Source organism: Patella vulgata, chromosome 6, assembly GCF_932274485.2.
Source record: "Patella vulgata chromosome 6, xgPatVulg1.2, whole genome shotgun sequence".
Lineage (NCBI taxonomy): Eukaryota > Metazoa > Mollusca > Gastropoda > Patellidae > Patella > Patella vulgata.
This window is the reverse complement of record NC_065884.2, coordinates 53,298,720-53,324,647: the sequence shown is the minus strand read 5'-3', so window position 1 is coordinate 53,324,647 and position 25,928 is coordinate 53,298,720. Positions and strand designations below refer to the sequence as shown.

General features: G+C 37.9%; 26 non-coding genes across 26 annotated transcripts; all 26 read left to right on the top strand.

Moving 5' to 3' along the window:
* Window positions 1-22: 22 nt before the first annotated feature.
* LOC126825907 (U5 spliceosomal RNA) lies at window positions 23-140 on the top strand. Its single transcript, XR_007682301.1, has one exon. It is a non-coding gene; the product is annotated as a U5 spliceosomal RNA (small nuclear RNA).
* A 530-nt stretch (window positions 141-670) lies between these two features.
* Window positions 671-786, top strand: LOC126825814 (U5 spliceosomal RNA). Its single transcript, XR_007682229.1, has one exon. It is a non-coding gene; the product is annotated as a U5 spliceosomal RNA (small nuclear RNA).
* A 115-nt stretch (window positions 787-901) lies between these two features.
* LOC126825902 (U5 spliceosomal RNA) lies at window positions 902-1,021 on the top strand. The gene has a single exon (XR_007682298.1). It is a non-coding gene; the product is annotated as a U5 spliceosomal RNA (small nuclear RNA).
* Window positions 1,022-1,504: 483 nt separating this feature from the next.
* On the top strand, window positions 1,505-1,620 carry LOC126825853 (U5 spliceosomal RNA). Its single transcript, XR_007682268.1, has one exon. It is a non-coding gene; the product is annotated as a U5 spliceosomal RNA (small nuclear RNA).
* Window positions 1,621-3,526: 1,906 nt separating this feature from the next.
* LOC126825769 (U5 spliceosomal RNA) lies at window positions 3,527-3,642 on the top strand. The gene has a single exon (XR_007682184.1). It is a non-coding gene; the product is annotated as a U5 spliceosomal RNA (small nuclear RNA).
* Window positions 3,643-3,757: 115 nt separating this feature from the next.
* Window positions 3,758-3,875, top strand: LOC126825906 (U5 spliceosomal RNA). Its single transcript, XR_007682300.1, has one exon. It is a non-coding gene; the product is annotated as a U5 spliceosomal RNA (small nuclear RNA).
* A 530-nt stretch (window positions 3,876-4,405) lies between these two features.
* Window positions 4,406-4,521, top strand: LOC126825812 (U5 spliceosomal RNA). The gene has a single exon (XR_007682227.1). It is a non-coding gene; the product is annotated as a U5 spliceosomal RNA (small nuclear RNA).
* A 115-nt stretch (window positions 4,522-4,636) lies between these two features.
* Window positions 4,637-4,756, top strand: LOC126825901 (U5 spliceosomal RNA). Its single transcript, XR_007682297.1, has one exon. It is a non-coding gene; the product is annotated as a U5 spliceosomal RNA (small nuclear RNA).
* Window positions 4,757-5,239: 483 nt separating this feature from the next.
* LOC126825873 (U5 spliceosomal RNA) lies at window positions 5,240-5,355 on the top strand. Its single transcript, XR_007682288.1, has one exon. It is a non-coding gene; the product is annotated as a U5 spliceosomal RNA (small nuclear RNA).
* Window positions 5,356-7,261: 1,906 nt separating this feature from the next.
* Window positions 7,262-7,377, top strand: LOC126825768 (U5 spliceosomal RNA). The gene has a single exon (XR_007682183.1). It is a non-coding gene; the product is annotated as a U5 spliceosomal RNA (small nuclear RNA).
* A 115-nt stretch (window positions 7,378-7,492) lies between these two features.
* On the top strand, window positions 7,493-7,610 carry LOC126825900 (U5 spliceosomal RNA). The gene has a single exon (XR_007682296.1). It is a non-coding gene; the product is annotated as a U5 spliceosomal RNA (small nuclear RNA).
* A 708-nt stretch (window positions 7,611-8,318) lies between these two features.
* LOC126825872 (U5 spliceosomal RNA) lies at window positions 8,319-8,434 on the top strand. Its single transcript, XR_007682287.1, has one exon. It is a non-coding gene; the product is annotated as a U5 spliceosomal RNA (small nuclear RNA).
* A 1,906-nt stretch (window positions 8,435-10,340) lies between these two features.
* Window positions 10,341-10,456, top strand: LOC126825767 (U5 spliceosomal RNA). Its single transcript, XR_007682182.1, has one exon. It is a non-coding gene; the product is annotated as a U5 spliceosomal RNA (small nuclear RNA).
* A 115-nt stretch (window positions 10,457-10,571) lies between these two features.
* LOC126825888 (U5 spliceosomal RNA) lies at window positions 10,572-10,689 on the top strand. The gene has a single exon (XR_007682294.1). It is a non-coding gene; the product is annotated as a U5 spliceosomal RNA (small nuclear RNA).
* A 708-nt stretch (window positions 10,690-11,397) lies between these two features.
* Window positions 11,398-11,513, top strand: LOC126825871 (U5 spliceosomal RNA). The gene has a single exon (XR_007682286.1). It is a non-coding gene; the product is annotated as a U5 spliceosomal RNA (small nuclear RNA).
* A 6,239-nt stretch (window positions 11,514-17,752) lies between these two features.
* LOC126825874 (U5 spliceosomal RNA) lies at window positions 17,753-17,870 on the top strand. Its single transcript, XR_007682289.1, has one exon. It is a non-coding gene; the product is annotated as a U5 spliceosomal RNA (small nuclear RNA).
* Window positions 17,871-18,578: 708 nt separating this feature from the next.
* On the top strand, window positions 18,579-18,694 carry LOC126825870 (U5 spliceosomal RNA). The gene has a single exon (XR_007682284.1). It is a non-coding gene; the product is annotated as a U5 spliceosomal RNA (small nuclear RNA).
* Window positions 18,695-20,598: 1,904 nt separating this feature from the next.
* Window positions 20,599-20,714, top strand: LOC126825766 (U5 spliceosomal RNA). The gene has a single exon (XR_007682181.1). It is a non-coding gene; the product is annotated as a U5 spliceosomal RNA (small nuclear RNA).
* A 115-nt stretch (window positions 20,715-20,829) lies between these two features.
* Window positions 20,830-20,947, top strand: LOC126825862 (U5 spliceosomal RNA). The gene has a single exon (XR_007682277.1). It is a non-coding gene; the product is annotated as a U5 spliceosomal RNA (small nuclear RNA).
* Window positions 20,948-21,477: 530 nt separating this feature from the next.
* LOC126825820 (U5 spliceosomal RNA) lies at window positions 21,478-21,593 on the top strand. The gene has a single exon (XR_007682234.1). It is a non-coding gene; the product is annotated as a U5 spliceosomal RNA (small nuclear RNA).
* A 115-nt stretch (window positions 21,594-21,708) lies between these two features.
* Window positions 21,709-21,826, top strand: LOC126825794 (U5 spliceosomal RNA). The gene has a single exon (XR_007682208.1). It is a non-coding gene; the product is annotated as a U5 spliceosomal RNA (small nuclear RNA).
* A 708-nt stretch (window positions 21,827-22,534) lies between these two features.
* LOC126825852 (U5 spliceosomal RNA) lies at window positions 22,535-22,650 on the top strand. Its single transcript, XR_007682267.1, has one exon. It is a non-coding gene; the product is annotated as a U5 spliceosomal RNA (small nuclear RNA).
* Window positions 22,651-24,562: 1,912 nt separating this feature from the next.
* On the top strand, window positions 24,563-24,678 carry LOC126825764 (U5 spliceosomal RNA). The gene has a single exon (XR_007682178.1). It is a non-coding gene; the product is annotated as a U5 spliceosomal RNA (small nuclear RNA).
* Window positions 24,679-24,793: 115 nt separating this feature from the next.
* On the top strand, window positions 24,794-24,911 carry LOC126825850 (U5 spliceosomal RNA). The gene has a single exon (XR_007682265.1). It is a non-coding gene; the product is annotated as a U5 spliceosomal RNA (small nuclear RNA).
* A 530-nt stretch (window positions 24,912-25,441) lies between these two features.
* Window positions 25,442-25,557, top strand: LOC126825819 (U5 spliceosomal RNA). Its single transcript, XR_007682233.1, has one exon. It is a non-coding gene; the product is annotated as a U5 spliceosomal RNA (small nuclear RNA).
* Window positions 25,558-25,672: 115 nt separating this feature from the next.
* LOC126825792 (U5 spliceosomal RNA) lies at window positions 25,673-25,790 on the top strand. The gene has a single exon (XR_007682207.1). It is a non-coding gene; the product is annotated as a U5 spliceosomal RNA (small nuclear RNA).
* The last annotated feature ends 138 nt before the right edge of the window (window positions 25,791-25,928 follow it).

Below are 25,928 nucleotides of genomic sequence, written 5' to 3'. Positions count from 1 at the left end.
ATTAGCCCACGTTTTGAAAAAATTACTCTGGTTTCTCCTCATTTTTCGTGTAAATCTTTCGCCTTTTACTAAAGATTTCCGTGGGGAGGAACAACTTAATGAGTCTATAGACAATTTCTTTTAGCCCTCTACGGAGGGTAAATTAAGATAAAAAGAGTGTTAGGGGTTATTATAAAATTTAAGTATGATAGCCCAAATCAGAGTTGGTTCTGCTGGCAGGAATATGTTGACGCTCGAATGAGCAGAAAACCCGAGGTCCAGCTGTCTAAACACACGGGTACACGTAAAACAAATCTCGTTTCACAGTTGGAATTGATAGCGTGAGTTAGTCTCAAAATGATTAATCAGTACTGATTAATATATACATATCACCTATCATAGCTTGAGTTATGTTTAATAGCAGTCTGTATTCTGTGGATATCAAAAACAAAAAGAGAGTTGTGATCGTTTGCATTACAATTATCGCTGATTACTAATCACCAATCATAACAAGATTTATCTTTATTGAGGATTAAAATGCCGCAGTAAACTCTTGGTTTCAAATTTATCTAGAACTTATGATGCTTGTGAATTTATACTCAGGCGTTTTTGTCTTGTATCACTGTTTTGTCATACCGGCATGACATGTGTATGAAACTTGGACCAGGTGATTTGCCCAGGTTTTGAAAAATTACTCCTGTTTCTTCTCATTTTTCGTGTAAATCTTTGGCCTTTTACTAAAGATTTCCGTGGGGAGGAACAACTTAATGAGTCTAAAGACAATTTCTTTAACCCTCTACGGAGGGTAAATTAAGATAAAAAGAGTGTTAGGGGTTATTTTCCTTATAAAATTTGTTTTGTCATACCGGCATGACGTGTGTATGAAACTTGGACCAGGTGATTAGCCCACGTTTTGAAAAAATTACTCTGGTTTCTCCTCATTTTTCGTGTAAATCTTTCGCCTTTTACTAAAGATTTCCGTGTCACGGTTGGAATTGATAGCGTGAGTTAGTCTCAAAATGATTAATCAGTACTGATTAATATATACATCCACACTTATCGCTGATTACTTATCACCTATCATAGCTTGAGTTATGTTTAATAGCAGTCTGTATTCTGTGGATATCAAAAACAAAAAGAGAGTTGTGATCGTTTGCATTACTAGCGTAGGTCTGTCATTGAGTCAACTGGCGTGGTTTCGATTTCCCGGTTATACTTGTCAAGGAGTCGGGTCGCATGTCCAAACTCGTGGGTTTTCTTCGGACCCCCACCCCCTACCACTGCTAAAAAGCCGCACGTGCAAGCGAATTACTGAAATAATAATAAAAAAGAAACATGCATTGGTCCCTAGTTTGTGTCGAGTGTAAGTGTAAGCTGCATTTAATTATCTAGATCTTATAAGGCTTGTGAATTTATTTTCCAGCGTTATTGTCTCCTGTCAGGATCACTGGTTCGTCATAATGGAGTGACACGTAGATTTGTATATGTAACGTGGACCGGGTGATTAGCCCGCGTTTTGAAATATTCCTCTGGTTTTCCTCATCTCTCGTGTAAATCTTTCGCCTTTTACTAAAGATTTCCGTGGGGAGGAAGAACTTAATGAGCCTGTAGACAATTTCTTTAACCCTCTAAGTAGGGTAAAATTAAAATGACTGTAAGTATTCCCCTGTATCCATTTAAGTGATGCAAATGTACCCAAACGAGAATTTCTCCGACTTTCCCCTAATTGTTATAATATAAAGTTCCCTAGGTGCAATCGAATTATTGAAATACTATCGAACCACATGTTAGTCCCGAAATGACCAAGTTATCTCTCTCTCTTTCTCTCTCTCTCATATACAGTAAAAAGAAAACCGAATTCTAATGGCATATTAAAGTTTAATCAAACGTAACAAGAATATATGGTTACAAAACTTGAACATAAAGAAAATAAAACAAAGCATAAACAACAGCAGATCATTCACACTCTTCGGAGAAGTCGCTGCCTTCGTTTGACTTTAGCTATCTCTGTCAGGGATCTTGTGTTTCTCGCACGACTTCTTTTATTACCAAACCACTTTTTGACCTGTTCCGTTGTTAGACCCGAAATCTCGGCCAGTTGTTCAACTTGCTGGGCCGTGGGATACGGGTGAACTAAGTGTGACTGGTACCATTGTTCTAGTACTTTCAGGGACCGACGACACAAGACTGGACGAGTCCTCGCCGTTGTTGACGACTTGCTCGGTTCAGTGCGTGATGCCAATAACTGTAAACTAGATTCTACCCGGTCGATGATCATGCGTAGCTGGTTGTCAAGTTCCACATGGAGCGACTGTTGCTGAACTTTGGATGGACAGGACTGAACACGGTTCATTCTCTCCATGTCAATGCTGGCGGAATGGAAGCGGTAAAAGCAAGATAGTTGTTGAACCATGTCAGGATATTCAGGTTGAAGTTTGGAAAACATCTGAAGGAGTGATTCTTCTCTTTCTCTGATATTCACCACCTCGTGGGTTGAAAACATCAACGAATCTGCAAAGCTGTCAGTGGATTTGACTTCGTCGACGATCAAACATCTCAGGTCGTTGTAAAATTGGGGAATAACGGGCCCCTTGTTGTTGATTATGTCATCTTCATACTGTACACGATTTGGCGACGATTTATCATCAGCTACGAGGCGTGTCAGCTCAGAAATTGATAAATTACTGTTCCCTGGATTTTCATTTCCAAATTCAAATGCTAAACATTCCGTAAATCGGGATTCTCCACACTCATCAACAATATTGCCTGGAAAATAGATAGAAATATATTCAATTAAACGTATGCGACCAATTAAATGCATTCTATATTCCAAACTCATACATCTCAAGCCATCTTCTATAATAGAATAGCCTATTCTGCATTTAAAAAAGCTTCAGAAATAAAGAAATTTACCTGTCACACTGATTATTTCGTAGTTACCCGCCGGAAGTTGTGAAAAATCGGGAATGAAAGAAGCCATGTTGTATTATTTTTTCTTCTCGAAAATTTAGCGCAATGAAATAAAATCCGGGAATGGCAGATTGAGAATGAGATGTCAGAATTGAGTCGATCCTTATAAATCAACTGCTTTATGATGACTGCTCATGTGGACGGCTTGTTGAAGCCACCCAAAAGAGTTTTCAAACCAGTTAATCCACGGAAAACATTAATCAGTACTGTTAACTAATAATGTCTCCAACACAATTATCGCTGATTACTAATCACCAATCATAACAAGATTTATCTTTATTGAGGATTAAAATGCCGCAGTAAACTCTTGGTTTCAAAGGAGGGTCGCGGGGCGGGCGTTGTTCGCAAATGTCTACTTGTTAATAAAATGACATCGCAGTAAAACTCGCCATAACATTGGGCGTGGAATCAAAATCTGTAAAGGCATTCGAAGATTTTCGCTGCGTTAATTTATCTAGAACTTATAATGCTTGTGAATTTATACTCCGGCGTTTTTGTCTCGTATCACTGTTTTGTCATACCGGCATGACGTGTGTATGAAACTTGGACCAGGTGATTAGCCCACGTTTTGATAAAATTACTCTGGTTTCTCCTCATTTTTCGTGTAAATCTTTCGCCTTTTACTAAAGATTTCCGTGGGGAGGAACAACTTAATGAGTCTATAGACAATTTCTTTAACCCTCTACGGAGGGTAAATTAAGATAAAAAGAGTGTTAGGGGTTATTTTCCTTATAAAATTTGTTTTGTCATACCGGCATGACGTGTGTATGAAACTTGGACCAGGTGATTAGCCCACGTTTTGAAAAAATTACTCTGGTTTCTCCTCATTTTTCGTGTAAATCTTTCGCCTTTTACTAAAGATTTCCGTGGGGAGGAACAACTTAATGAGTCTATAGACAATTTCTTTTAGCCCTCTACGGAGGGTAAATTAAGATAAAAAGAGTGTTAGGGGTTATTATAAAATTTAAGTATGATAGCCCAAATCAGAGTTGGTTCTGCTGGCAGGAATATGTTGACGCTCGAATGAGCAGAAAACCCGAGGTCCAGCTGTCTAAACACACGAGTACACGTAAAACAAATCTCGTTTCACAGTTGGAATTGATAGCGTGAGTTAGTCTCAAAATGATTAATCAGTACTGATTAATATATACATATCACCTATCATAGCTTGAGTTATGTTTAATAGCAGTCTGTATTCTGTGGATATCAAAAACAAAAAGAGAGTTGTGATCGTTTGCATTACAATTATCGCTGATTACTAATCACCAATCATAACAAGATTTATCTTTATTGAGGATTAAAATGCCGCAGTAAACTCTTGGTTTCAAATTTATCTAGAACTTATGATGCTTGTGAATTTATACTCAGGCGTTTTTGTCTTGTATCACTGTTTTGTCATACCGGCATGACATGTGTATGAAACTTGGACCAGGTGATTTGCCCAGGTTTTGAAAAATTACTCCTGTTTCTTCTCATTTTTCGTGTAAATCTTTGGCCTTTTACTAAAGATTTCCGTGGGGAGGAACAACTTAATGAGTCTAAAGACAATTTCTTTAACCCTCTACGGAGGGTAAATTAAGATAAAAAGAGTGTTAGGGGTTATTTTCCTTATAAAATTTGTTTTGTCATACCGGCATGACGTGTGTATGAAACTTGGACCAGGTGATTAGCCCACGTTTTGAAAAAATTACTCTGGTTTCTCCTCATTTTTCGTGTAAATCTTTCGCCTTTTACTAAAGATTTCCGTGTCACGGTTGGAATTGATAGCGTGAGTTAGTCTCAAAATGATTAATCAGTACTGATTAATATATACATCCACACTTATCGCTGATTACTTATCACCTATCATAGCTTGAGTTATGTTTAATAGCAGTCTGTATTCTGTGGATATCAAAAACAAAAAGAGAGTTGTGATCGTTTGCATTACTAGCGTAGGTCTGTCATTGAGTCAACTGGCGTGGTTTCGATTTCCCGGTTATACTTGTCAAGGAGTCGGGTCGCATGTCCAAACTCGTGGGTTTTCTTCGGACCCCCACCCCCTACCACTGCTAAAAAGCCGCACGTGCAAGCGAATTACTGAAATAATAATAAAAAAGAAACATGCATTGGTCCCTAGTTTGTGTCGAGTGTAAGTGTAAGCTGCATTTAATTATCTAGATCTTATAAGGCTTGTGAATTTATTTTCCAGCGTTATTGTCTCCTGTCAGGATCACTGGTTCGTCATAATGGAGTGACACGTAGATTTGTATATGTAACGTGGACCGGGTGATTAGCCCGCGTTTTGAAATATTCCTCTGGTTTTCCTCATCTCTCGTGTAAATTTTTCGCCTTTTACTAAAGATTTCCGTGGGGAGGAAGAACTTAATGAGCCTGTAGACAATTTCTTTAACCCTCTAAGTAGGGTAAAATTAAAATGACTGTAAGTATTCCCCTGTATCCATTTAAGTGATGAAAATGTACCCAAACGAGAATTTCTCCGACTTTCCCCTAATTGTTATAATATAAAGTTCCCTAGGTGCAATCGAATTATTGAAATACTATCGAACCACATGTTAGTCCCGAAATGACCAAGTTATCTCTCTCTCTTTCTCTCTCTCTCATATACAGTAAAAAGAAAACCGAATTCTAATGGCATATTAAAGTTTAATCAAACGTAACAAGAATATATGGTTACAAAACTTGAACATAAAGAAAATAAAACAAAGCATAAACAACAGCAGATCATTCACACTCTTCGGAGAAGTCGCTGCCTTCGTTTGACTTTAGCTATCTCTGTCAGGGATCTTGTGTTTCTCGCACGACTTCTTTTATTACCAAACCACTTTTTGACCTGTTCCGTTGTTAGACCCGAAATCTCGGCCAGTTGTTCAACTTGCTGGGCCGTGGGATACGGGTGAACTAAGTGTGACTGGTACCATTGTTCTAGTACTTTCAGGGACCGACGACACAAGACTGGACGAGTCCTCGCCGTTGTTGACGACTTGCTCGGTTCAGTGCGTGATGCCAATAACTGTAAACTAGATTCTACCCGGTCGATGATCATGCGTAGCTGGTTGTCAAGTTCCACATGGAGCGACTGTTGCTGAACTTTGGATGGACAGGACTGAACACGGTTCATTCTCTCCATGTCAATGCTGGCGGAATGGAAGCGGTAAAAGCAAGATAGTTGTTGAACCATGTCAGGATATTCAGGTTGAAGTTTGGAAAACATCTGAAGGAGTGATTCTTCTCTTTCTCTGATATTCACCACCTCGTGGGTTGAAAACATCAACGAATCTGCAAAGCTGTCAGTGGATTTGACTTCGTCGACGATCAAACATCTCAGGTCGTTGTAAAATTGGGGAATAACGGGCCCCTTGTTGTTGATTATGTCATCTTCATACTGTACACGATTTGGCGACGATTTATCATCAGCTACGAGGCGTGTCAGCTCAGAAATTGATAAATTACTGTTCCCTGGATTTTCATTTCCAAATTCAAATGCTAAACATTCCGTAAATCGGGATTCTCCACACTCATCAACAATATTGCCTGGAAAATAGATAGAAATATATTCAATTAAACGTATGCGACCAATTAAATGCATTCTATATTCCAAACTCATACATCTCAAGCCATCTTCTATAATAGAATAGCCTATTCTGCATTTAAAAAAGCTTCAGAAATAAAGAAATTTACCTGTCACACTGATTATTTCGTAGTTACCCGCCGGAAGTTGTGAAAAATCGGGAATGAAAGAAGCCATGTTGTATTATTTTTTCTTCTCGAAAATTTAGCGCAATGAAATAAAATCCGGGAATGGCAGATTGAGAATGAGATGTCAGAATTGAGTCGATCCTTATAAATCAACTGCTTTATGATGACTGCTCATGTGGACGGCTTGTTGAAGCCACCCAAAAGAGTTTTCAAACCAGTTAATCCACGGAAAACATTAATCAGTACTGTTAACTAATAATGTCTCCAACACAATTATCGCTGATTACTAATCACCAATCATAACAAGATTTATCTTTATTGAGGATTAAAATGCCGCAGTAAACTCTTGGTTTCAAAGGAGGGTCGCGGGGCGGGCGTTGTTCGCAAATGTCTACTTGTTAATAAAATGACATCGCAGTAAAACTCGCCATAACATTGGGCGTGGAATCAAAATCTGTAAAGGCATTCGAAGATTTTCGCTGCGTTAATTTATCTAGAACTTATAATGCTTGTGAATTTATACTCCGGCGTTTTTGTCTCGTATCACTGTTTTGTCATACCGGCATGACGTGTGTATGAAACTTGGACCAGGTGATTAGCCCACGTTTTGATAAAATTACTCTGGTTTCTCCTCATTTTTCGTGTAAATCTTTCGCCTTTTACTAAAGATTTCCGTGGGGAGGAACAACTTAATGAGTCTATAGACAATTTCTTTAACCCTCTACGGAGGGTAAATTAAGATAAAAAGAGTGTTAGGGGTTATTTTCCTTATAAAATTTGTTTTGTCATACCGGCATGACGTGTGTATGAAACTTGGACCAGGTGATTAGCCCACGTTTTGAAAAAATTACTCTGGTTTCTCCTCATTTTTCGTGTAAATCTTTCGCCTTTTACTAAAGATTTCCGTGGGGAGGAACAACTTAATGAGTCTATAGACAATTTCTTTTAGCCCTCTACGGAGGGTAAATTAAGATAAAAAGAGTGTTAGGGGTTATTTTCCTTATAAAATTTAAGTATGATAGCCCAAATCAGAGTTGGTTCTGCTGGCAGGAATATGTTGACGCTCGAATGAGCAGAAAACCCGAGGTCCAGCTGTCTAAACACACGAGTACACGTAAAACAAATCTCGTTTCACAGTTGGAATTGATAGCGTGAGTTAGTCTCAAAATGATTAATCAGTACTGATTAATATATACATCCACACTTATCGCTGATTACTTATCACCTATCATAGCTTGAGTTATGTTTAATAGCAGTCTGTATTCTGTGGATATCAAAAACAAAAAGAGAGTTGTGATCGTTTGCATTACTAGCGTAGGTCTGTCATTGAGTCAACTGGCGTGGTTTCGATTTCCCGGTTATACTTGTCAAGGAGTCGGGTCGCATGTCCAAACTCGTGGGTTTTCTTCGGACCCCCACCCCCTACCACTGCTAAAAAGCCGCACGTGCAAGCGAATTACTGAAATAATAATAACAAAGAAACATGCATTGGTCCCTAGTTTGTGTCGAGTGTAAGTGTAAGCTGCATTTAATTATCTAGATCTTATAAGGCTTGTGAATTTATTTTCCAGCGTTATTGTCTCCTGTCAGGATCACTGGTTCGTCATAATGGAGTGACACGTAGATTTGTATATGTAACGTGGACCGGGTGATTAGCCCGCGTTTTGAAATATTCCTCTGGTTTTCCTCATCTCTCGTGTAAATTTTTCGCCTTTTACTAAAGATTTCCGTGGGGAGGAAGAACTTAATGAGCCTGTAGACAATTTCTTTAACCCTCTAAGTAGGGTAAAATTAAAATGACTGTAAGTATTCCCCTGTATCCATTTAAGTGATGCAAATGTACCCAAACGAGAATTTCTCCGACTTTCCCCTAATTGTTATAATATAAAGTTCCCTAGGCGCAATCGAATTATTGAAATACTATCGAACCACATGTTAGTCCCGAAATGACCAAGTTATCTCTCTCTCTTTCTCTCTCTCTCATATACAGTAAAAAGAAAACCGAATTCTAATGGCATATTAAAGTTTAATCAAACGTAACAAGAATATATGGTTACAAAACTTGAACATAAAGAAAATAAAACAAAGCATAAACAACAGCAGATCATTCACACTCTTCGGAGAAGTCGCTGCCTTCGTTTGACTTTAGCTATCTCTGTCAGGGATCTTGTGTTTCTCGCACGACTTCTTTTATTACCAAACCACTTTTTGACCTGTTCCGTTGTTAGACCCGAAATCTCGGCCAGTTGTTCAACTTGCTGGGCCGTGGGATACGGGTGAACTAAGTGTGACTGGTACCATTGTTCTAGTACTTTCAGGGACCGACGACACAAGACTGGACGAGTCCTCGCCGTTGTTGACGACTTGCTCGGTTCAGTGCGTGATGCCAATAACTGTAAACTAGATTCTACCCGGTCGATGATCATGCGTAGCTGGTTGTCAAGTTCCACATGGAGCGACTGTTGCTGAACTTTGGATGGACAGGACTGAACACGGTTCATTCTCTCCATGTCAATGCTGGCGGAATGGAAGCGGTAAAAGCAAGATAGTTGTTGAACCATGTCAGGATATTCAGGTTGAAGTTTGGAAAACATCTGAAGGAGTGATTCTTCTCTTTCTCTGATATTCACCACCTCGTGGGTTGAAAACATCAACGAATCTGCAAAGCTGTCAGTGGATTTGACTTCGTCGACGATCAAACATCTCAGGTCGTTGTAAAATTGGGGAATAACGGGCCCCTTGTTGTTGATTATGTCATCTTCATACTGTACACGATTTGGCGACGATTTATCATCAGCTACGAGGCGTGTCAGCTCAGAAATTGATAAATTACTGTTCCCTGGATTTTCATTTCCAAATTCAAATGCTAAACATTCCGTAAATCGGGATTCTCCACACTCATCAACAATATTGCCTTGAAAATAGATAGAAATATATTCAATTAAACGTATGCGACCAATTAAATGCATTCTATATTCCAAACTCATACATCTCAAGCCATCTTCTATAATAGAATAGCCTATTCTGCATTTAAAAAAGCTTCAGAAATAAAGAAATTTACCTGTCACACTGATTATTTCGTAGTTACCCGCCGGAAGTTGTGAAAAATCGGGAATGAAAGAAGCCATGTTGTATTATTTTTTCTTCTCGAAAATTTAGCGCAATGAAATAAAATCCGGGAATGGCAGATTGAGAATGAGATGTCAGAATTGAGTCGATCCTTATAAATCAACTGCTTTATGATGACTGCTCATGTGGACGGCTTGTTGAAGCCACCCAAAAGAGTTTTCAAACCAGTTAATCCACGGAAAACATTAATCAGTACTGTTAACTAATAATGTCTCCAACACAATTATCGCTGATTACTAATCACCAATCATAACAAGATTTATCTTTATTGAGGATTAAAATGCCGCAGTAAACTCTTGGTTTCAAAGGAGGGTCGCGGGGCGGGCGTTGTTCGCAAATGTCTACTTGTTAATAAAATGACATCGCAGTAAAACTCGCCATAACATTGGGCGTGGAATCAAAATCTGTAAAGGCATTCGAAGATTTTCGCTGCGTTAATTTATCTAGAACTTATAATGCTTGTGAATTTATACTCCGGCGTTTTTGTCTCGTATCACTGTTTTGTCATACCGGCATGACGTGTGTATGAAACTTGGACCAGGTGATTAGCCCACGTTTTGATAAAATTACTCTGGTTTCTCCTCATTTTTCGTGTAAATCTTTCGCCTTTTACTAAAGATTTCCGTGGGGAGGAACAACTTAATGAGTCTATAGACAATTTCTTTAACCCTCTACGGAGGGTAAATTAAGATAAAAAGAGTGTTAGGGGTTATTTTCCTTATAAAATTTGTTTTGTCATACCGGCATGACGTGTGTATGAAACTTGGACCAGGTGATTAGCCCACGTTTTGAAAAAATTACTCTGGTTTCTCCTCATTTTTCGTGTAAATCTTTCGCCTTTTACTAAAGATTTCCGTGGGGAGGAACAACTTAATGAGTCTATAGACAATTTCTTTTAGCCCTCTACGGAGGGTAAATTAAGATAAAAAGAGTGTTAGGGGTTATTTTCCTTATAAAATTTAAGTATGATAGCCCAAATCAGAGTTGGTTCTGCTGGCAGGAATATGTTGACGCTCGAATGAGCAGAAAACCCGAGGTCCAGCTGTCTAAACACACGAGTACACGTAAAACAAATCTCGTTTCACAGTTGGAATTGATAGCGTGAGTTAGTCTCAAAATGATTAATCAGTACTGATTAATATATACATCCACACTTATCGCTGATTACTTATCACCTATCATAGCTTGAGTTATGTTTAATAGCAGTCTGTATTCTGTGGATATCAAAAACAAAAAGAGAGTTGTGATCGTTTGCATTACTAGCGTAGGTCTGTCATTGAGTCAACTGGCGTGGTTTCGATTTCCCGGTTATACTTGTCAAGGAGTCGGGTCGCATGTCCAAACTCGTGGGTTTTCTTCGGACCCCCACCCCCTACCACTGCTAAAAAGCCGCACGTGCAAGCGAATTACTGAAATAATAATAAAAAAGAAACATGCATTGGTCCCTAGTTTGTGTCGAGTGTAAGTGTAAGCTGCATTTAATTATCTAGATCTTATAAGGCTTGTGAATTTATTTTCCAGCGTTATTGTCTCCTGTCAGGATCACTGGTTCGTCATAATGGAGTGACACGTAGATTTGTATATGTAACGTGGACCGGGTGATTAGCCCGCGTTTTGAAATATTCCTCTGGTTTTCCTCATCTCTCGTGTAAATTTTTCGCCTTTTACTAAAGATTTCCGTGGGGAGGAAGAACTTAATGAGCCTGTAGACAATTTCTTTAACCCTCTAAGTAGGGTAAAATTAAAATGACTGTAAGTATTCCCCTGTATCCATTTAAGTGATGCAAATGTACCCAAACGAGAATTTCTCCGACTTTCCCCTAATTGTTATAATATAAAGTTCCCTAGGCGCAATCGAATTATTGAAATACTATCGAACCACATGTTAGTCCCGAAATGACCAAGTTATCTCTCTCTCTTTCTCTCTCTCTCATATACAGTAAAAAGAAAACCGAATTCTAATGGCATATTAAAGTTTAATCAAACGTAACAAGAATATATGGTTACAAAACTTGAACATAAAGAAAATAAAACAAAGCATAAACAACAGCAGATCATTCACACTCTTCGGAGAAGTCGCTGCCTTCGTTTGACTTTAGCTATCTCTGTCAGGGATCTTGTGTTTCTCGCACGACTTCTTTTATTACCAAACCACTTTTTGACCTGTTCCGTTGTTAGACCCGAAATCTCGGCCAGTGATGCCAATAACTGTAAACTAGATTCTACCCGGTCGATGATCATGCGTAGCTGGTTGTCAAGTTCCACATGGAGCGACTGTTGCTGAACTTTTCCAGTGGGTAGGGCCACTATGACTGACCATATAGTAGACGTGGAGATAGAAGATGAGGATATAGACCACAGTATATCAAGAAGAACAGTAAAAGTCACCATTGAAAAGAAGGAGTATGTTTACAGGAAGGATGTTTTAGATCTGTTTGTTTGGATGTTTGGAGATGCTCGTGTTGTTGAGGCTATTGCGAAGAGGGATAAGAGTGAAGAATGGTTTGTTACTGTTAAAAGTGAGACCGCCTACGAACAATGTTTAAAGACAGAATTGCGAGTGTTTAAGGGGAGGAGATATTATTTTAGCGATTCATCTAAATGTGTTGTGAATTTACGTGTCCATTGGGTACCACGAGATTATAAGAATGGATTCATCAAGAAAGTTTTTAGCAGATATGGTGAAGTCCGATCAGTAAGAGAGGAAACGTCAAACGTTGAAGGGTTTGGGATACTGAATGGTCTTAGACATGCAACTCTGATGTGCACTGATTTACAAGCTGGGAACATTCCCCACATGATTCGCCTGTATAAGGGAAGGGTGCGGATGCTAGTAACGGCACCAGGGCGTCTACCCCTATGTCTAAGGTGTAACTACATTGGTCATGTGGCAGCTAGTTGTGTGCAGGGAAGGCCAGGACAGGGCAGGCCGCCACTTTTTACAGAGGTTTTAGATGGCAGGAGATCACCTTCCCAGGCAGTTGATTGGCATGCGGCGGAAACAGAAGCGGAGAAAATTGAAGAATCTGAACAAAGCGATGACAGTGAAGATAGCACCGACAGTGAGAAAGGCACGTTAGTGATAGACGAAACAGAAATAGATGGAAGGAGTGGTGTTGAGGAGATAGAAAGTGTTAAGGTAGAGATAGAAAGTGGCATGGGGGAGTCAAGTAGTGTTCTGGGGGAGGCAAGTAGTGGCATGAGGGAGACAAGTTTTGACATGGAAGAGACAAATGTGATGGAAACAGGTGCGACGGTTGGTAATAAGCGGAGAAGTGATAACGATCAAGTGAAGGATAATAAAAAGACAAAAAGTGGTGTTAAAGGGGGGAAGGGGAGTGGTAAAAAGAAATAGTTTTCTATTGTAGTTTGTGCTTTTCTTTTTGTGGTGTAATCGGATTGGATTAGCAGTGTTTGTGTTTTCTATGTTTCTAAACGGATTAATTATGGATTACCTATTATATTGTAAGTTTTATATTTTTAATTTTTATTCTCAGTATGACCTGACTAAGAGTCAAAGTGTTTGTTTATCATTCTTGGCAAGGTACTCAGTTTATTTAGGAGTGTATAGACCTAGGCTTGTTGTTATAGCTTGTCTCTGTTTGTACTATCCATACAACTGGTTATTTTAGTACACTTTGCAGTCTGTTTGTTTTACTTTCTAATTATGAAATTATAAATGGCTAATATTAGATTTGTATCAATTAACTGTCGTAGTTTTATTTCTCCTCAGAAATCGAGAATCATTGCTCGTGATCTTAGAGATATGAAGGTGGACATTGCATTTTTACAAGATACTAATATTTGCAACGTAGAGAAAGCTAAATTTTATGAAAATATTTTGGGTGGGAAATGCATTTGGTCTTTTGGTTCGCGCCGGTCAACGGGTGTAGGAATAGTTCTATTCAATCATTTAAATTTCTTAATTAGAAAGATAAACTTTGATTTTGAAGGTCGATTGGTCGTTGTTGATGTTGACATCAATGACGCGCAGTATAGATTGATATGTATATATGCACCAGTAAATTGTGCGGATAGAAATGACTTTTTGTTAATGATACCGCAGTATTTGGCTTGCAAGCGGTATATAATTTGGGGCGGGGATTTCAACTTTGTCATGAATCCGCTTTTAGATAAAGTGGGAGGGAATATTGAAAAGGGGACTATTGGTAAAAGAAATATGGATGACATTTTAAAAGATTTCAATTTAAGCGATGCATATAGACTGTTATATCCTAATATTGTTAAAGTGACATGGCGAGGCAATGGCGTCGCTTGTCGCTTCGATCGATTTTATGTAAATAAGGCTCTCTTTAATAAAATTGTAAGTTCTGACGTCCTTCCTTGTGCATCGAGTGATCATGATTATGTTCTGTTGGAGTTAAATGTCTCGGATGACATCAAAATTGGCGAGGGGTATTGGAAATTTAATAGTTCTATTTTAAATGATCGGGCCTATGTCTCTCTTTTTACTGATTTTTGGATTAAAAGCGTGATTGGGAAAGTAATTACTACTGAGTGGTGGGAGGGTATTAAAATTTCTATTCAGAATTTAACGAAGGAATATTGTAAAAAGAAGGCTCGATTGAAGCGAAAGATAGCGTTTGACCTAGAGAAGCGCTTCAGGATTTTGGCTGACGCTGAAGCACGCTCGCCGGGTTTATATATAGGTCAGATTAACGCGTTAAAGAAACAGTTATATAATCATAAGGCTGAGATTTCCCAAGGAGCTTATATTAGGTCTCGGGCGTTGCAGCTTGACAATGAACAGGTAGCATCGCGTATTTTTCAAAATAGAGAAAATCGGAAAGGAGAAAATAAAATTATCCAGAATTTAGAGGATAAAGATGGCAATTTGGCAAATGATATGCCTTCGATTTTAGATATATGTAAGCATTTTTATTCGGAATTATTTTCGGAAGAGACCATCGAAGAAAGTTTATTTGATGAATATTTAAATGATTTACCTAAATTAGATGACTATAGTCGAGATGTATGCGAAGGCAGGATTAGGCACCATGAACTAACTTTGGCATTAAACGGCATGCAAAATGATAAATCGCCGGGTCCCGATGGTATCTGTAAAGAGTTCTATGATAAGTTTAATTATTTATTGGGTGATGTTTTAGTTTCAATTTATAATCTCTCATTTGATGAAGGAATGTTACCTTTTAGTCAACGTCAATGTTTTATAACTTTACTATGTAAAGATCTTAATCAGAAACACCTGTTAAAGTATTGGCGTCCTATTTCTTTACTAAATGTGGATTATAAATTGTTGTCAAAAATATTACAGTTAAGACTGCGAAGTGTACTTGATGAAATTGTCGAACCGGATCAGACATGCGCTGTGAGGGGTCGGTCAATTTTGGATAATTTACATCTCTTACGAAGTGTTATAGATTATGTCGATCAGAAGGATTTGTCTGTTTCATTTATTTGTTTGGACCAAGCAAAGGCTTTTGATCGAGTAAATCATAATTTTCTCTTTACTGCTTTGGAACGTTATTCTTTTGGCCCTATGTTTTTAAAATGGATTAAATTATTATATACAGATATTTATAGCTCGGTTATTGTAAATGGACATATTTCTGACAATTTTAGTGTCACGCGGTCAGTTCGGCAAGGATGTAGTTTGTCTCCTCTTTTGTATATATTGTCATTGGAACCGTTTTATATAAAAGTCAGGAATGATAAACAAATAAAGGGTATTGTTATCCCGGGTAGCGGGGAAGAAGCTAAGATTGTGGGTTATGCGGATGATACAACTGGGATTTGTTCGACTGTTGCGAGTGTGGAGAGATTGTTGTTTCAGTGTAAGAGGTTTTCCGTTGTATCTGGGTCAAAACTCAACTTAGAAAAAACAAAGGGCTTATGTTTTGGTAAATTCAGGACTTCTTCAGATCACGTGTTTGGTATTTCTTGGCCCGACAAAGCAAAAATTTTAGGCGTTTATTTTGGTCGTAATATATCTGAAGATGATAATTGGAATAATATATTTAAAAAGTTCACGGCTAAATTTACTGTTTGGAAATCTACACATCTATCCATATTTGGAAGATGTAATGTAGCTAAGATCTTGGCTTGTTCTAAACTGTGGTATGTTAGTCAAGTTTTACCGTTACCCTCTCACTATAATAAAATGTTTAAATTTCACATGTTTAGGTATATATGGGCTTCACGTTACTTTGAACCCGTTCGAAGGACGACTCTTTATGGTAAATTAAAAGATGGGGGTTTAAATATTTTGGATATTGAAACGAAGATAAAGTCATTTTTGTTAAATCATATTCTCAAGATTTTGAAGTGTCACGGGGCCAAATGGGTTGAATTTGCCAAATACTGGATTGGCTTTTCGCTACGGCATGTTAATTCGGAACTGGGTTCTAATTTAAGGCCACACTCTGCACATATTCCGGTGTTTTATCAGAAATGTTTGTCAGTTTTCCGTGATTTTTGCAAATTATACCCTGACTTTGATTGGCATGGTAATTGTAATTCCAGGAGTTTTTATGATTTACTGATTAGTAAGATTAAAACGGAACCTCGATGTTTTAGTTTATTTTCACAGGTTGACTTCAAGTTGTCCTTTTCTAACTGTGCAAATACTTTTGTTGATCCGTTATCAAGGGAGACAACTTGGAAGTCAATCCATTATATTTTACCAACAAGTAGTTGTAAGTTTATCACAAGTCATACTGAGAATAAGTTCTGCAACTTTTGCAATGTCTTTTTAGAAACTCAAGTTCATTTAATGTACAATTGTAAATATGTTAAACGGTTATGGGAAACAGTACATAATTGGGTTTTTGACCTTAGTTTGGGTGAGATAAATCTCAATGTTTGGCATGTTATATTTAATACAATTCCAACAAAGAAAGGGAAATATATTCACAGTGTAATTTTATGCATTGTTGCTTTGGCTAGGCGGCATATTTGGGCTACGCGATGTGATGTGAAATATAGGCATAAGACCGTCTCAGATATTGGTATTTTATTGGAATTTGTAGAAAAGTTGAGAATTAGAATCTGGGCGGACCGGCTCCGGCTCAGTGAGACTTCTTTTAAAAGTCATTGGTTAAACCCTGGTATGTTCTGTAATCTTGATAATGGGAACTTGATTTTTCTTTTCGATAGGTAATCCATTTCTGTCATTATTTAACATAATTATATTTTTAGTGTCAAGCGTTAACAGCAGTTGTCCCCCTTCAGTGTTGTGACACGACACTGTCATGCAGGATAGTTTAATAACAGTAATTACCATTTATATATGTATTAGTATTATCTATATGTATCTACGTTTATAGATTTTATATATATATATCTACGTTTATAGTATTTTATATATATCTACGTTTATAGTATTTTATATATATATTGTTTATTACAAAGCACTGCTAATCCTAACATATATAATTGCAATGAATTAAAAAATTTACATGTACAATATTACTTATAATATACTTTATTTCAATTTAAACATATTTACATATTCCATGTAATTGTATATATTATTATTATATAGTTATTATGTATTGTTGTTAAACGTTGAGTGGAAAGGTGTATATATAGAAGGAAGTGTTTGGGTTTTTTGTACATAGTTATCATAATTAGTTAAAAGGATTTCATTGTATGTCTGTATGTATGAAAGAAGTATGCATGTGTGGGTGCAAGTGTGTGTATGTATGACTGAGTGTTAACTTTTATATTCACTGTATATACTCATTTTAATTGTACATTATTCATATTCACATGTATATACCATTCATTGGAATAAATTTATTCAAAAGTTACTAAAGATTTCCGTGGGGAGGAACAACTTAATGAGTCTATAGACAATTTCTTTAACCCTCTACGGAGGGTAAATTAAGATAAAAAGAGTGTTAGGGGTTATTTTCCTTATAAAATTTGTTTTGTCATACCGGCATGACGTGTGTATGAAACTTGGACCAGGTGATTAGCCCACGTTTTGAAAAAATTACTCTGGTTTCTCCTCATTTTTCGTGTAAATCTTTCGCCTTTTACTAAAGATTTCCGTGGGGAGGAACAACTTAATGAGTCTATAGACAATTTCTTTTAGCCCTCTACGGAGGGTAAATTAAGATAAAAAGAGTGTTAGGGGTTATTTTCCTTATAAAATTTAAGTATGATAGCCCAAATCAGAGTTGGTTCTGCTGGCAGGAATATGTTGACGCTCGAATGAGCAGAAAACCCGAGGTCCAGCTGTCTAAACACACGAGTACACGTAAAACAAATCTCGTTTCACAGTTGGAATTGATAGCGTGAGTTAGTCTCAAAATGATTAATCAGTACTGATTAATATATACATCCACACTTATCGCTGATTACTTATCACCTATCATAGCTTGAGTTATGTTTAATAGCAGTCTGTATTCTGTGGATATCAAAAACAAAAAGAGAGTTGTGATCGTTTGCATTACTAGCGTAGGTCTGTCATTGAGTCAACTGGCGTGGTTTCGATTTCCCGGTTATACTTGTCAAGGAGTCGGGTCGCATGTCCAAACTCGTGGGTTTTCTTCGGACCCCCACCCCCTACCACTGCTAAAAAGCCGCACGTGCAAGCGAATTACTGAAATAATAATAAAAAAGAAACATGCATTGGTCCCTAGTTTGTGTCGAGTGTAAGTGTAAGCTGCATTTAATTATCTAGATCTTATAAGGCTTGTGAATTTATTTTCCAGCGTTATTGTCTCCTGTCAGGATCACTGGTTCGTCATAATGGAGTGACACGTAGATTTGTATATGTAACGTGGACCGGGTGATTAGCCCGCGTTTTGAAATATTCCTCTGGTTTTCCTCATCTCTCGTGTAAATTTTTCGCCTTTTACTAAAGATTTCCGTGGGGAGGAAGAACTTAATGAGCCTGTAGACAATTTCTTTAACCCTCTAAGTAGGGTAAAATTAAAATGACTGTAAGTATTCCCCTGTATCCATTTAAGTGATGAAAATGTACCCAAACGAGAATTTCTCCGACTTTCCCCTAATTGTTATAATATAAAGTTCCCTAGGCGCAATCGAATTATTGAAATACTATCGAACCACATGTTAGTCCCGAAATGACCAAGTCCTCTCTCTCTCTCTCTCATATACAGTAAAAAGAAAACCGAATTCTAATGGCATATTAAAGTTTAATCAAACGTAACAAGAATATATGGTTACAAAACTTGAACATAAAGAAAATAAAACAAAGCATAAACAACAGCAGATCATTCACACTCTTCGGAGAAGTCGCTGCCTTCGTTTGACTTTAGCTATCTCTGTCAGGGATCTTGTGTTTCTCGCACGACTTCTTTTATTACCAAACCACTTTTTGACCTGTTCCGTTGTTAGACCCGAAATCTCGGCCAGTTGTTCAACTTGCTGGGCCGTGGGATACGGGTGAACTAAGTGTGACTGGTACCATTGTTCTAGTACTTTCAGGGACCGACGACACAAGACTGGACGAGTCCTCGCCGTTGTTGACGACTTGCTCGGTTCAGTGCGTGATGCCAATAACTGTAAACTAGATTCTACCCGGTCGATGATCATGCGTAGCTGGTTGTCAAGTTCCACATGGAGCGACTGTTGCTGAACTTTGGATGGACAGGACTGAACACGGTTCATTCTCTCCATGTCAATGCTGGCGGAATGGAAGCGGTAAAAGCAAGATAGTTGTTGAACCATGTCAGGATATTCAGGTTGAAGTTTGGAAAACATCTGAAGGAGTGATTCTTCTCTTTCTCTGATATTCACCACCACGTGGGTTGAAAACATCAATGAATCTGCAAAGCTGTCAGTGGATTTGACTTCGTCGACGATCAAACATCTCAGGTCGTTGTAAAATTGGGGAATAACGGGCCCCTTGTTGTTGATTATGTCATCTTCATACTGTACACGATTTGGCGACGATTTATCATCAGCTACGAGGCGTGTCAGCTCAGAAATTGATAAATTACTGTTCCCTGGATTTTCATTTCCAAATTCAAAACATTCCGTAAATCGGGATTCTCCACACTCATCAACAATATTGCCTGGAAAATAGATAGAAATATATTCAATTAAACGTATGCGACCAATTAAATGCATTCTATATTCCAAACTCATACATCTCAAGCCATCTTCTATAATAGAATAGCCTATTCTGCATTTAAAAAAGCTTCAGAAATAAAGAAATTTACCTGTCACACTGATTATTTCGTAGTTACCCGCCGGAAGTTGTGAAAAATCGGGAATGAAAGAAGCCATGTTGTATTATTTTTTCTTCTCGAAAATTTAGCGCAATGAAATAAAATCCGGGAATGGCAGATTGAGAATGAGATGTCAGAATTGAGTCGATCCTTATAAATCAACTGCTTTATGATGACTGCTCATGTGGACGGCTTGTTGAAGCCACCCAAAAGAGTTTTCAAACCAGTTAATCCACGGAAAACATTAATCAGTACTGTTAACTAATAATGTCTCCAACACAATTATCGCTGATTACTAATCACCAATCATAACAAGATTTATCTTTATTGAGGATTAAAATGCCGCAGTAAACTCTTGGTTTCAAAGGAGTGTCGCGGGGCGGGCGGTAGGGGGGTTTTTGTTCGCAAATGTCTACTTGTTAATAAAATGACATCGCAGTAAAACTCGCCATAACATTGGGCGTGGAATCAAAATCTGTAAAGGCATTCGAAGATTTTCGCTGCGTTAATTTATCTAGAACTTATAATGCTTGTGAATTTATACTCCGGCGTTTTTGTCTCGTATCACTGTTTTGTCATACCGGCATGACGTGTGTATGAAACTTGGACCAGGTGATTAGCCCACGTTTTGAAAAAATTACTCTGGTTTCTCCTCATTTTTCGTGTAAATCTTTCGCCTTTTACTAAAGATTTCCGTGGGGAGGAACAACTTAATGAGTCTATAGACAATTTCTTTAACCCTCTACGGAGGGTAAATTAAGATAAAAAGAGTGTTAGGGGTTATTTTCCTTATAAAATTTGTTTTGTCATACCGGCATGACGTGTGTATGAAACTTGGACCAGGTGATTAGCCCACGTTTTGAAAAAATTACTCTGGTTTCTCCTCATTTTTCGTGTAAATCTTTCGCCTTTTACTAAAGATTTCCGTGGGGAGGAACAACTTAATGAGTCTATAGACAATTTCTTTTAGCCCTCTACGGAGGGTAAATTAAGATAAAAAGAGTGTTAGGGGTTATTATAAAATTTAAGTATGATAGCCCAAATCAGAGTTGGTTCTGCTGGCAGGAATATGTTGACGCTCGAATGAGCAGAAAACCCGAGGTCCAGCTGTCTAAACACACGAGTACACGTAAAACAAATCTCGTTTCACAGTTGGAATTGATAGCGTGAGTTAGTCTCAAAATGATTAATCAGTACTGATTAATATATACATATCACCTATCATAGCTTGAGTTATGTTTAATAGCAGTCTGTATTCTGTGGATATCAAAAACAAAAAGAGAGTTGTGATCGTTTGCATTACAATTATCGCTGATTACTAATCACCAATCATAACAAGATTTATCTTTATTGAGGATTAAAATGCCGCAGTAAACTCTTGGTTTCAAATTTATCTAGAACTTATGATGCTTGTGAATTTATACTCAGGCGTTTTTGTCTTGTATCACTGTTTTGTCATACCGGCATGACATGTGTATGAAACTTGGACCAGGTGATTTGCCCAGGTTTTGAAAAATTACTCCTGTTTCTTCTCATTTTTCGTGTAAATCTTTGGCCTTTTACTAAAGATTTCCGTGGGGAGGAACAACTTAATGAGTCTATAGACAATTTCTTTAACCCTCTACGGAGGGTAAATTAAGATAAAAAGAGTGTTAGGGGTTATTTTCCTTATAAAATTTGTTTTGTCATACCGGCATGACGTGTGTATGAAACTTGGACCAGGTGATTAGCCCACGTTTTGAAAAAATTACTCTGGTTTCTCCTCATTTTTCGTGTAAATCTTTCGCCTTTTACTAAAGATTTCCGTGGGGAGGAACAACTTAATGGGTCTATAGACAATTTCTTTTAGCCCTCTACGGAGGGTAAATTAAGATAAAAAGAGTGTTAGGGGTTATTTTCCTTATAAAATTTAAGTATGATAGCCCAAATCAGAGTTGGTTCTGCTGGCAGGAATATGTTGACGCTCGAATGAGCAGAAAATCCGAGGTCCAGCTGTCTAAACACACGAGTACACGTAAAACAAATCTCGTTTCACGGTTGGAATTGATAGCGTGAGTTAGTCTCAAAATGATTAATCAGTACTGATTAATATATACATCCACACTTATCGCTGATTACTTATCACCTATCATAGCTTGAGTTATGTTTAATAGCAGTCTGTATTCTGTGGATATCAAAAACAAAAAGAGAGTTGTGATCGTTTGCATTACTAGCGTAGGTCTGTCATTGAGTCAACTGGCGTGGTTTCGATTTCCCGGTTATACTTGTCAAGGGGTCGGGTCGCCTGTCCAAACTCGTGGGTTTTCTTCGGACCCCCACCCCCTACCACTGCTAAAAAGCCGCACGTGCAAGCGAATTACTGAAATAATAATAAAAAAGAAACATGCATTGGTCCCTAGTTTGTGTCGAGTGTAAGTGTAAGCTGCATTTAATTATCTAGATCTTATAAGGCTTGTGAATTTATTTTCCAGCGTTATTGTCTCCTGTCAGGATCACTGGTTCGTCATAATGGAGTGACACGTAGATTTGTATATGTAACGTGGACCGGGTGATTAGCCCGCGTTTTGAAATATTCCTCTGGTTTTCCTCATCTCTCGTGTAAATCTTTCGCCTTTTACTAAAGATTTCCGTGGGGAGGAAGAACTTAATGAGCCTGTAGACAATTTCTTTAACCCTCTAAGTAGGGTAAAATTAAAATGACTGTAAGTATTCCCCTGTATCCATTTAAGTGATGCAAATGTACCCAAACGAGAATTTCTCCGACTTTCCCCTAATTGTTATAATATAAAGTTCCCTAGGCGCAATCGAATTATTGAAATACTATCGAACCACATGTTAGTCCCGAAATGACCAAGTTCTCTCTCTCTCTTTCTCTCTCTCTCATATACAGTAAAAAGAAAACCGAATTCTAATGGCATATTAAAGTTTAATCAAACGTAACAAGAATATATGGTTACAAAACTTGAACATAAAGAAAATAAAACAAAGCATAAACAACAGCAGATCATTCACACTCTTCGGAGAAGTCGCTGCCTTCGTTTGACTTTAGCTATCTCTGTCAGGGATCTTGTGTTTCTCGCACGACTTCTTTTATTACCAAACCACTTTTTGACCTGTTCCGTTGTTAGACCCGAAATCTCGGCCAGTTGTTCAACTTGCTGGGCCGTGGGATACGGGTGAACTAAGTGTGACTGGTACCATTGTTCTAGTACTTTCAGGGACCGACGACACAAGACTGGACGAGTCCTCGCCGTTGTTGACGACTTGCTCGGTTCAGTGCGTGATGCCAATAACTGTAAACTAGATTCTACCCGGTCGATGATCATGCGTAGCTGGTTGTCAAGTTCCACATGGAGCGACTGTTGCTGAACTTTGGATGGACAGGACTGAACACGGTTCATTCTCTCCATGTCAATGCTGGCGGAATGGAAGCGGTAAAAGCAAGATAGTTGTTGAACCATGTCAGGATATTCAGGTTGAAGTTTGGAAAACATCTGAAGGAGTGATTCTTCTCTTTCTCTGATATTCACCACCTCGTGGGTTGAAAACATCAACGAATCTGCAAAGCTGTCAGTGGATTTGACTTCGTCGACGATCAAACATCTCAGGTCGTTGTAAAATTGGGGAATAACGGGCCCCTTGTTGTTGATTATGTCATCTTCATACTGTACACGATTTGGCGACGATTTATCATCAGCTACGAGGCGTGTCAGCTCAGAAATTGATAAATTACTGTTCCCTGGATTTTCATTTCCAAATTCAAAACATTCCGTAAATCGGGATTCTCCACACTCATCAACAATATTGCCTTGAAAATAGATAGAAATATATTCAATTAAACGTATGCGACCAATTAAATGCATTCTATATTTCAAACTCATACATCTCAAGCCATCTTCTATAATAGAATAGCCTATTCTGCATTTAAAAAAGCTTCAGAAATAAAGAAATTTACCTGTCACACTGATTATTTCGTAGTTACCCGCCGGAAGTTGTGAAAAATCGGGAATGAAAGAAGCCATGTTGTATTATTTTTTCTTCTCGAAAATTTAGCGCAATGAAATAAAATCCGGGAATGGCAGATTGAGAATGAGATGTCAGAATTGAGTCGATCCTTTTAAATCAACTGCTTTATGATGACTGCTCATGTAGACGGCTTGTTGAGGCCACCCAAAAGAGTTTTCAAACCAGTTAATCCACGGAAAACATTAATCAGTACTGTTAACTAATAATGTCTCCAACACAATTATCGCTGATTACTAATCACCAATCATAACAAGATTTATCTTTATTGAGGAGTTAAATGCCGCAGTAAACTCTTGGTTTCAAAGGAGTGTCGCGGGGCGGGCGGTAGGGGGGTTTTTGTTCGCAAATGTCTACTTGTTAATAAAATGACATCGCAGTAAAACTCGCCATAACATTGGGCGTGGAATCAAAATCTGTAAAGGCATTCGAAGATTTTCGCTGCGTTAATTTATCTAGAACTTATAATGCTTGTGAATTTATACTCCGGCGTTTTTGTCTCGTATCACTGTTTTGTCATACCGGCATGACGTGTGTATGAAACTTGGACCAGGTGATTAGCCCACGTTTTGAAAAAATTACTCTGGTTTCTCCTCATTTTTCGTGTAAATCTTTCGCCTTTTACTAAAGATTTCCGTGGGGAGGAACAACTTAATGAGTCTATAGACAATTTCTTTAACCCTCTACGGAGGGTAAATTAAGATAAAAAGAGTGTTAGGGGTTATTTTCCTTATAAAATTTGTTTTGTCATACCGGCATGACGTGTGTATGAAACTTGGACCAGGTGATTAGCCCACGTTTTGAAAAAATTACTCTGGTTTCTCCTCATTTTTCGTGTAAATCTTTCGCCTTTTACTAAAGATTTCCGTGGGGAGGAACAACTTAATGAGTCTATAGACAATTTCTTTTAGCCCTCTACGGAGGGTAAATTAAGATAAAAAGAGTGTTAGGGGTTATTATAAAATTTAAGTATGATAGCCCAAATCAGAGTTGGTTCTGCTGGCAGGAATATGTTGACGCTCGAATGAGCAGAAAACCCGAGGTCCAGCTGTCTAAACACACGAGTACACGTAAAACAAATCTCGTTTCACAGTTGGAATTGATAGCGTGAGTTAGTCTCAAAATGATTAATCAGTACTGATTAATATATACATATCACCTATCATAGCTTGAGTTATGTTTAATAGCAGTCTGTATTCTGTGGATATCAAAAACAAAAAGAGAGTTGTGATCGTTTGCATTACAATTATCGCTGATTACTAATCACCAATCATAACAAGATTTATCTTTATTGAGGATTAAAATGCCGCAGTAAACTCTTGGTTTCAAATTTATCTAGAACTTATGATGCTTGTGAATTTATACTCAGGCGTTTTTGTCTTGTATCACTGTTTTGTCATACCGGCATGACATGTGTATGAAACTTGGACCAGGTGATTTGCCCAGGTTTTGAAAAATTACTCCTGTTTCTTCTCATTTTTCGTGTAAATCTTTGGCCTTTTACTAAAGATTTCCGTGGGGAGGAACAACTTAATGAGTCTATAGACAATTTCTTTAACCCTCTACGGAGGGTAAATTAAGATAAAAAGAGTGTTAGGGGTTATTTTCCTTATAAAATTTGTTTTGTCATACCGGCATGACGTGTGTATGAAACTTGGACCAGGTGATTAGCCCACGTTTTGAAAAAATTACTCTGGTTTCTCCTCATTTTTCGTGTAAATCTTTCGCCTTTTACTAAAGATTTCCGTGGGGAGGAACAACTTAATGGGTCTATAGACAATTTCTTTTAGCCCTCTACGGAGGGTAAATTAAGATAAAAAGAGTGTTAGGGGTTATTTTCCTTATAAAATTTAAGTATGATAGCCCAAATCAGAGTTGGTTCTGCTGGCAGGAATATGTTGACGCTCGAATGAGCAGAAAATCCGAGGTCCAGCTGTCTAAACA